This window comes from Musca autumnalis, unplaced genomic scaffold, assembly GCF_047663935.1.
Source record: "Musca autumnalis isolate F117 unplaced genomic scaffold, ASM4766393v1 scaffold_5, whole genome shotgun sequence".
NCBI classification, from domain to species: Eukaryota; Metazoa; Arthropoda; class Insecta; order Diptera; family Muscidae; genus Musca; species Musca autumnalis.
The window spans coordinates 119,354,675-119,365,682 of record NW_027412088.1 but is presented as its reverse complement, the minus strand read 5'-3'; the positions used below and the strand labels follow the sequence as shown (position 1 = coordinate 119,365,682).

General features: G+C 36.0%; 1 long non-coding RNA gene across 1 annotated transcript; it reads right to left on the bottom strand.

Moving 5' to 3' along the window:
- Positions 1 to 4,076: 4,076 nt before the first annotated feature.
- On the bottom strand, positions 4,077 to 9,153 carry LOC141387733 (uncharacterized). Its single transcript, XR_012408602.1, has 2 exons — positions 8,614 to 9,153; positions 4,077 to 8,550 (listed from the first exon to the last, which is right to left on the bottom strand). It is a non-coding gene; the product is annotated as an uncharacterized lncRNA (long non-coding RNA).
- Between the last annotated feature and the right edge of the window lie 1,855 nt (positions 9,154 to 11,008).

Here is an 11,008-nt window from a genome sequence, read left to right as displayed (position 1 = left end):
ACACAGACATAACAAAAGAAATTTGACGATACAGTGAATGGAGTGAATGGGATAACAAGGAAAAAAGCAAATGGGCAAATGGTTGTGTGGATGACGACAAAACAAAAAGGAAAAAATAAATTCGTGTATTGTGCCAATGGAAAAATGTGCTCAATATCTTCCAGTGTCTAAATTGATTGTGCTATACTAATAAATGTGCTGTATTAATAAATAAATGCTTGTAGTTTTGCAAATTCATTATATGTGTATTTTTTATAGTAATGGAAAGTCATGGGTCGCTGAGTAGGGATTTTCATGTACAACATTCCCAAGTGAATAGAAAATAGCCATATATTTATTAATAAACATCATTTTATTGTTTTTTTTTTTTTTTTTTAAAATTAATTTGTGGTTGCCAGCGCCCATATTTATTGAGCAAATTTTATAATTTGACTGACGGCTTGGCATCCAACATGAATGATAGCGTGGCCGCTCCGTAAAACCTAACAAAACCGAAGCAATCGATATTTTCGAAAAATCGTCAGTCAAAACTGACAATGTGTACGGCACTTTAGGAATGTTGTAAGAGTAAGAGTACCCTGTAGGAAGCATGGGGACATGTGTCGACATGTCACCACTTTATCTACCATTATGGTGACAAAATCAACACTTTGTCAACAATTGATACTTTTACCTTAATAAGAAGAAGCATTGTTTATATTGAATACTGATAGCCCAACGAAGCATCTTCTTATTTTTTCTTCATTTTCTTAATTGTTTGGCGTAAAATAATGTTGGCGGTTCGTTAAAAAAGTGTTTTTGTGAAAAATGAATAAAATATATAATTTTAATAACAACAAGTATGAGCAAAGAAAATTAGGAAAGGAAAATAACAGACAAGTGAAAAAATAGACAATTCTACATCAAAATACAAATTCTGAGGCGGCAGACAACATTTGTGGTGAAACTTCGAAAACTAGACATTTTATGGAATCTTTAGAGAATATTGTGGAGCCTGACGAATATATTGTCCCGTCTCGCTGGAAATGATGAACGCAACTTACATCTGATATTTGGACACGGCATAATAATGAGTTAAAATGTTGAAGGGTTTTTTTGACAAAAATCGATTGCAAGATTTTTCCAATGTTTATACAAATGTAATGTGTAAGCAAATTTAAGGACATTTGGTTTATTTATGCTTATTTATAAATGTTTATTCTTTTCAATTCCTAGATGTTATATCAATATTCTGCGAATCGCCTAATAAAACGTTAGGTGCAGCAGAAGAAGAAATATTTTTAGCAGATAATTCACACCAATCCTTATGAAGAAGAAAATAAAAAGGCGATGATATTTCTGACAATGAAAAAAATTTTTTATTATTGGTTAGGCACCCTTTAAAACATGGGCTTTATTTACCAATTTTGTGCTTATGTGGAATCTTGGGCTTAGCCCTTTATAAGGATAAAGACTGTAATACGAAATTTGTACTTGTTTAGTAATTTCATAATTATATTGTTATAGAATTAGATTTAACTAATCTCCGTGTAGACGTTGTTTTATTCCCCAGAACGATTTATACTAAATAAAACAGGGTTCGTTTTAGATAACGTTTCTACAATGCTTTATTTACTTTATTACACTTATTCGGAGCCGACTTTAATTACTAAGCACACAGCCTGTCTCTAGTTAGCACGCAGCAATTCTTTTCAACGCTTAAAACACAACTAACTCAATTTTGCCTTTCCTACCGCTATTTATACCCCAAAATCTCCTTGGCCGAGAATTATCCAGAACATCTGGCAACACCTCCAATCGGTGCAACGAACACACAGTCGCACTAAGCGAACAACCATAGTCACATGCATACATGGGGGGAATACAAGTGTACGACAAGCACAGTAATGACGTAATTACAACAACAAACAAATGCAAGAAAGATGTAGCAAATAAACGATAATTACATGACTATGGCAAAACAAACAAAAGCACATTAATAAAAGGTAAAGTAAGAGCTAGAATGATGAAGACAATTCTACATGGTAGTTGTTGTTGCTTAAATAAAGTATACGCAGTTACTTTACGTTACAAGTCAAATTTTTAAATTAACGGAAATTAAACTAAATTAACCTAAACCTATCAGTTACATTCGTAACAATATGTTTTTCTTTAATAAAATATACTATTTAAACAAAAGTATAAGTTCATCGTCTTATACTTTGTTTACATTTACGAAATTCACTCGATTTCATCTGTCAATTCCTTTATGTATACGTAAAATGAAAACTCATGTGAAATCGATTGGATTTCATTTAACGTTTGAGCAATATAATTGACAGTTGAAATCGAGTGGATTTCGTAAATGTAAACATAGTATTATTAAGCACATTATATGGCTTTATAATCTATAAAAAGTTCCAAATAGGCCAAAAAACTTAATAGTGAAAAATTTGGTACCAATGTCTCCATATGACCCTTTATGTTCTATGGACTCACTACCTCTAATGTCTCTATTGACGCACTACTTCCAATGTCTCTACTGACTTACTACCTCCAATGTCTATACTGACTCACTACCTCCAATGTCAACACACGGTTCCTCAGCAACTACTGACATACTAGTTCCAATGTCAGTACTGACTTTCGAATGACACGTTCATACAAAATGTCTATAGGAAATTACATGAGTTGTCTACAGTTTGTCAGTTGTACTGTTCACAATATGTGTGTTCGTTTACTCAAAATTTGTACACATTGTTACTGGATGTTGTTCGTTTACTCTACAGTACAATGCAAAAGACCTTAGCCGATTACAAGAAGTTACTGAACTTGTACAAATTTGGACAAATTGTTTAGTAAACGAACCCACCTATTGTCAGTAGGAAGTCAGTATAGATTCACTATTGACATTTCCTACAGGGTATTTTCTGTTAGCAGTCAGATAGCTTTCCGAATAAAAGACAAGTTGTTTTAAAGAGTAATATGATCTTTACTATTCAAAGGTAAATTAGAAGTAATTCAATGATACAATTTATGATAGGATGAGACCTAACATATGACAACTTTAGTAAACAAGGTTCTCAAAACATAACAGGGTGAATCTTCACTTATATTTTGCATACCCTACCTCAACCCATGTACTATTTTCAAAAACAAACAATTTAATCAATGTAACTCAAAAGTAACAATTTCGAAAAATTTAACATTTAGTAAGAAGAACCGCTATGTTTTTATCCGTTGGAACATATTCCAAAATAACATGCTTATTTTCAAACTGCTCACGTATGTAATGATATCTAATATCTATATGCTTGCTCCTTTTGTGGGCTACTGGGTTTTCAACCATAATCTGAGCACTTTGTAGTCGGCGACTCAATAAACTCCTGAAATCAAATTTCTGTTAGTTAGCATCTGATGTAAACCACTTCTTTCGTGCCTTGACACATCGAAATGTACTCCGCTTGCATTGAACTGAGGGCGACTATCTTCTGCTTCTTCGATTCCTAAGTTATTGGATCTCCAGCAAGAAAAATGACAAATTCACTAAACGATTTCCGGTCCACGACGTTTGAGCCCCAATCAGCATCTGTATAACATACCAAACCATTAGTAGAATTATATGACAACATACCTTTTGGATTTTGTTTCAGGTATCTCATTCCTTATGTGGGTGACTATTAAACTGCGAGAGCTTCGAAACAACATGTGATATGTCTGGACGGGAGGCCACAGCTAAATATGTTAGCGATCCAATTAATGACTGATATTTCTTCACATCAAATCCGTTACAATGTTCTTCTTTACAATTACCAAACCCGTTCCAGCAACAAAGGGGGTAAACGAAGGTTTACATTGTTCCATATTTGAAAACGCCAATTGTGGGTGTTCTCACTAGAAAGAAGGGCGGTTGGTTTTTTGCCGTGAGCCTCGAAAATATTTCAATTGTGGAAATATTTTCCTCAAGATTCATCCACCAAGGAATAAAGAAATGGAAAAAAGGAAAAGAAAATGCAATGTAGGGTTGCCAGTTGGGGAAATCCGGCGTAAACATCCCGGGCCCCTTGCAGTACCACTGCAATAAAACATGCCTTGACTGTACCGTGTACTCTCTCATTGCTTTTAATGTGTATTAAAAAATGAAATAACTATTAAATGAATAATGAATTATTAAAATATTGAACATAAAACTAAATTATTTGAAGTTGGAATGGTCTGCCATGGTGCTTCCAAGTTGAGGAAATGAATTGCAGCGTCGATTGGCAGCTCTCCTTCGGAATATTGCATATGTCGGAATCTGAAAAGGAAGTTTGTGCTTTGTAGGGAGGAAAATACAGTAGTGCTTACTACGTATTGGAAGAAGTGATAGTATTTTGGAATAGAAATTCAAAAGTATAGAAAATGCTTCCTGGAAATATAATTTTTGAATTGTACTACGAAAATTGTACGATGATATGGAAAATATCTCTTGGATGTGGAATTGTTGAGTTGTACTTCGGATATAGTACACCAAAGAGTAAGAATGGAATTCGGATGGAAATAATGCATGAATCGTCTTCGGAATGAACAATGGTTCCACTGAAGCAACACTTTCTTTGGAATAACCCTGGTGAGTGGCTTCGGACGTACACAAAGCTATTCGCATATGAATGAACGAGGTTCTCGCGCCTTGGCAGAGGCCGTAGAACTGAACATAAGTGGATGGAGAATAACCATAACAGTAGTCAGGAAATTTGACATAGTCTGGAGCTAGATGGTATTCGCGCAAAGTTGACGGTTATATGAGAGTAGTATATTGTACGAATAGAATTTCAGCCTCATCCGAATGTGTATTGCAAAGTACATCACACGGAGTTCTGCTGTCATAGGATATTATAATTGGAAAATTATCTGATAATTGGAAGAAAGTACGAATAGCCAAGCACGGGTTACCAACGACAAATAATGTGTGGGTTAGTAACAGAAATTCATGAATTGCGTCACCTGGGTGGTTGCTATAATGAATTATCTGGGATGGAGTATGATTGGAGTGACGAAATATGGGTATATGAGTAACGAAGTTGCTTCGGATGAAACTCAATTTTGGAGGATAGTTTGGCAACTTTGAAACCTGCAATAGACTCAACTTTGGAGTCTTATTGCCGAAAATAATCAAATTCAGCTTTGGAGTTAGTTGGAATATATTGAGTGAAATATTAGCATTTGTAACGACATTCATTAAGGAGTAATTCTTCTTAGAAGAGAGAGGCATAGTTGGAAAGGCCTCTGTCAATCGAATAAACTTTGGAATTACTTTATCATATTCCGTATAGTGTGGAATATGAAACTTATCTTCGGAATAGATGACTATTGGATCGGATTTAGAATCCCCTTGGAATGGAATTTTGTCTTGTGAACCAATGTATTTTGGAATGGATTTATCATACTCCATCATGCCAGAAAAATGTATGTTCAGGAACGGAATAATGGATTCACTAGGAGACCCCTCTGAAATGGAGGGCTCCTCTGGATTAGAACCATTAAGTACAGGAACTGGATGAGTACCACCAGAAGGAAACTCATCCTGGAATGGAGCAATGGGTGCACAAGAAGATCTCTCGGAAGCGGAGGGCTCCTCTGGATCGGAATCACTAAGTACATGAACTGAATGAGCAACACAAGCAGGAAACTCATCCTGGAATGAATGAATTGATGTACCAGGAGACCTCTCGGAAATAGAGGGCTGAACTGTACAGAGGAATTGGAACATTGAATGGAGTCGACATTCAAACCAGGATTGGAAGTTGTGGTAGGTGACTGAGTCGGTGAACAGGTACTATCAAAATCATCGTGGAGCAGAGCATGATGTCGCTTTTGGCAATGGACACATGTACTTTTTGATGGACAATTTTTCACTCGATGCGTTTTGGAGAAACAATTGCGACAAAGACTGAATTGTTTGATCTTTAATGAACGCTGCTGTGGATCCATAGAAACGAAGGAAGGACACTTTCGGATTGAATGCACAGATGATAAACATAGTCGGCAATTTTGAGTAGAACTTGTGCTCTTAGTAGGAATTGAAACCTTCGAAGTGCAAGGAGTAGCTTCTTCTGGAATGTATAAGGCAGATGATATGTCTGGATTCTCGAACTGGATCATTACTCGTTTCAATGTCGCCAAACATGTGGAGTAAATTATTGAGGCATTCCGGAATTTCTCTTGAAGTCTAGGCACATTCAGAGAAAGATCGGAGTTCGTACTGGTATACTCTTGAATACAACGATTATAAGCTGATTTTACTTCAGACCATGTGATTTCTATTTCGCTTATATGAATTTTAACCAGCTGTATTGTATGGATTGGAATAGTGACACTAGTCATGCCAGAACTGAATTGTTCAAGGCGACTGAGTGAACTCGCAAACGTATATGCCATTTTGTGTATGTTAAGGAATCGTTCAACTAGAATAAATAAACGAAACGCGAACGCTTAGGATTCCCAATCCATCCTAAGCGTTCGCGTTTGGGCTGAGAACACTTGAAATCGTATCGAAGGAAGGAAGCTCAGTGAGACGAAGTCGAGAAATGGTACTGAGAAAAAACAATGTTCTCGGTACACAATGGAAACTTTAAAACAGCAATCGAAAATATTAATTGCTTCTTCGGAAATAGGAAAATTTATCGTTTGAGTGTGGAAAAAAGGAACTTCGGGAAAGATTCGCACATAAATATTTATTTACTTTCCAGAAAATAGTTTTAAATCTGGAATAACTCAAAAGAATACTGAAGAAACGACGGCTTTATAAATATGTGTAGATATTTCAACGTCTTCTAGCGGTTACTGCATGCAATATAAGTGTGGAAAAGTGCAGAAATCCAAAAAAAAACTCGAAGAAGAAGGAGGGATTCGCCTATAAGTGGAATAATTGAAGTTTTGAACTTTTCCTACCTATTTTGTTTTTTCCAAATAGTCTGGCTTAATTTCCTACTTATACAGCGACCCCTAGCGGATGAAAGGCATGCTATAAATCAAGGAACAGCTAGAATATTTGAAAATGATGAAGACAGTGCCAATAAAATAACGAACATCCGGAAAAGTTTGGAAAAATACGAATTTTCGGCTATTTTAGTTATATGCGGAGCGGCACCTAGCGGTCGTGCACGACACTACGTACTCGAAACGGTAAGCCAAGCCAATAATATTAAGGAATTTCCCGAAGAATTAGTAAAAAACTCGAAAAAGGAGGAAAAATCGTGGAGAAAAAAGGCTTTTGAGGTATTTGCTATTTACAGGGCGACACCTTGCGGCAGATAAATACACTATAGGTGACGGCAGGTTGTTTGATGGATAACTACCCCAAGGGATCCGGAATAATAGCAAAAAATCCACAAGAAAATCGGAAAATATTGAAAAAGTAAGATTTTTCTGTGGATTTTGTATTTTTAACAGCGCCCCCTATCGGCAATATGGTATACTATAAGCAGGCAGGAATGAAGTACCTCGATACTCCACCCCTATATATAGGTTAATATACAATAATATATACTTGTCGCAAACAAGTTATAGTGCGACCATATAAACGGGCTTGCTGTATACTGAAGAGCGTATACTGAAGAGCACAACGAGGAGAATATCAATGAAGAGATCGATCACTGTTGAGTGAAACCACCAACAAGCACTGTGTTGGCTGAACGGACCAACGACTCAACAGCAACCAACGAGAAATAATGGAACGAATGTTTGTGTGGGTGTTTATATGAAAAAACAGTGCTGCTGGTAAAGGGACTGCAATGCTGGTTGGGTCTCTAACAACAACAACTACTGCTGTAACTATTGAACGATTATGGATAGAAATAAACACACCAACAAATTAATAGAAAAGGAGTAGAAAAAATGCAATATGCAAACGAAATATTCTCTCGACAAAGTGGACGGAAAAACTGCAAAGCAGAGAAAACACTGCAGCGAGTCGAAAAAATAAATTGAATATTTGAATTGCACTCAAATAAAAAGGAAAATAGAAATGAAATATAAGAAAATTATTGCTTCAATAGAAAAGAATAAAAATCTTCGAACCAATTAAAATGAAATTGTTAATTAGAGATTGGATGAATAATTAAATTTTTAGAATTTAATTACACGAAACAGAAAACTTTTTAGAGAAATTTGGAAGTAGAATTCGGAACACTGTGCGCGAAATAAAATTGAAATAACAAATTGCCGACGGCAAAACGCACTTGAACTTTGGACTTGAATATCACTTCTTGTATGCACTATTGTTTCGCTTTAGGGAATCGAATATACAAAGCACAAACTTACCTTTTTATCAATGAAATATGAAGATGAAAATGAATGGAGATGAAAGTAAGGATGAACTTGATGAAATCTCAGCAACAAAACCTCGCAATCCGGCTCGAAGGACCAAAATGAAAACGCAAATTGTGGGTGTTCTCACTAGAAAGAAGGGCGGTTGTTTTTTTGCCGTGAGCCTCGAAAATATTTCAATTGTGGATATATTTTCCTTAAGATTCATCCAACAAGGAATAAAGAAATGGAAAAAAAGGAAAAGAAAATGCAATGTTTTAGAATCTGGAAATAAGAACAGTAATGGATCTTTTTAATTGAATTCAGTGAAACAGAACGACTTCTTACCAAGGACAACAGTACTGGTTGATGCTTAGTTTACAAGTCTCATTGCTAGTCTCCATTCGTTTGCACTGGAAGATTACATCGCCTCCTCAACCGTACTCGGATCATTTGTTATTTCTGCTACCTTGTTGACAATATGAGTTGGTTCCACAACAAACAATTTTTTCAGACGTCCTCTTCGCCCTGTTCTCGCTATTTTCGGTCTTCCTCTTTTTCTTTTCTCACCAGCTTGTTGTGTCACTGATTCATCCATTGAGATTTCACTTCCGCTCTCGTCGTATCAGCAACAATGTTTACACCAATTCCTCCTTTGGGTTGACATTCGTTATCGGGCTGAGCATTAAACTCCACATAAAACCAATCACCATTATTCTTTTTGATCCATCATAATTTTGTTTGAATCTCTTTTGGACAGTTACATAACATCCATTTTGGAAAAATATGTGATTTGTGCTCGGGCTCATATATTGATAAAATTGGAATGTTGTCCCAAATCCAATTTTTTCAGCGCCTGAATTTCAAATTATCGTTTCAGAATGTTTAAATAATACATCTTATCCTTAATTCCTTCGATAAAGACACGATTTCCTATACCGGAAGCACTCATAAAACGTCATACCACAACAGAGTCTCCTCTGTGCTTTACTGTTGAAATTGTGTGTTTAGGGTCCATGGCGGTATTTGCCCTATGACATACCTTAATTGGTCCATATGACCAAAACAGGTTAAAGTTGTCTTCATTGCTTTCATTGGCAGCCTGTTTTGGTCATATGGACCAATTAAGGCATGTCATAGGGCAAATACCGCCTTGGACCCTAAACACACACAACAGTAAAGCACAGAGGAGACTCTGTTGTGGTATGGCGTTGTATGAGTGCTTCCGGTGTGGGTAATCGTGTCTTTACCGAAGGAATTAAGGATAAGATGTATTATTTAAACATTCTGAAACGATAATTTGAAATTTAGGCGCTGAAAAATGGGATTTGGGACAAAATTCCAATTTTATCAATGTATGATCCCGAGCACAAATCACATATTTTTCCAAACTGGATGCTATGTAACTGTCCAAAAGTGATTTAAACACCTCCCCGATCCCCGGACTTGAATCCTATAGATAATTTATGGAGTATTTTGGAGACAAATATAAAAAATCGTAACATCTAAAGTATAGGAACCCTGAAATATGCCTTGCAAGAAGAATGGGGAAAAATATATATCTTGCCCCGAAAACTTAGTTAAGTCTTTGCCAAAAAGACTAAAAGCTGTAAAGGATAACAAAGAATGTCATACCAAGGGCTGAAACCCTAAAAAATCCTTTTTGTTTCGTGAAACTTTTAGAGTGCATACTTTTCGCTGTGAGGTAGAAATCGATGTTGTTTAACAATTTTTATTAATTTTTTTTCTAAACTTAACTTAATTTTGTTAATTTTATTGTATAATATTTAAGTTAAGACACTAATGTAAAAATATAAAAAAGAATGAAATCACTATCATTAATTAACTCTAACAAATCGCAGTTTTAATGAAAGAAAGTGAAGTGGATACTTTTGACTGTGATTCACTGTATGTAGCCGTATTTACTGCTTCGGACCACAAATAATGAAGCAGGTTAGAATCCAGTAACATGCACCGAGCCATTTCCACTACGGTTCTGTTTAACCTTTCCGCAACTCCGTTCTGCTGATGTTTTATGCCTGCAGACGATAAAAACAGTTGAAATTGATTAGACAAATACTCACTCCCGTTATCACTGCGGAGGACTTTCAATTTACAACCAGTCTGCATTTCTGCCACCTAGCAAAAATCTTTGAAAACTTGAAGCGCCTCTGATTTTGTCTTTAGAAAATATATTGAAGCATAACGTGAATAGCCGTCAATAAAAGATATGAAATTTCGGGAACCACCTTCACTTGTCACACGCATTGGGCCGCATATATCAGAATGCACCACATCCAATGGCTTCTTACTAAAACGTTCAACATAACTCACAAACGGATTGACTGTCATCTTGCACATAGCACACGTCACACAATCGATTTCTGCTTTTGGATCTATTGCCAAACCTCTCACCATTTCCAAATTCCTCAACTTTGCCATGTCATTACAATTTAAGTTGCCTAATCGACGATGGCACAGCGCATTATCACTTTTCTCGTTCATCATCATCAATTCCTCTTTCAGATGGAATGTTGTGATCATATGATTATTTTTGTCTTTTGCATACACCTTCTCTTTCGTAAATCGCATGTTGTGTCCATGCTCAATTATGTTGTGGACAGACAAAAAAATTTGCATTTAACTTTGGCACGAAGAGTGCATTGCATAGAGTAGTGTCGGTAAACTCCGATTTTAAATTTACATTGCCTATGCCTTCTGCAAATACACAGTCACCTGATGC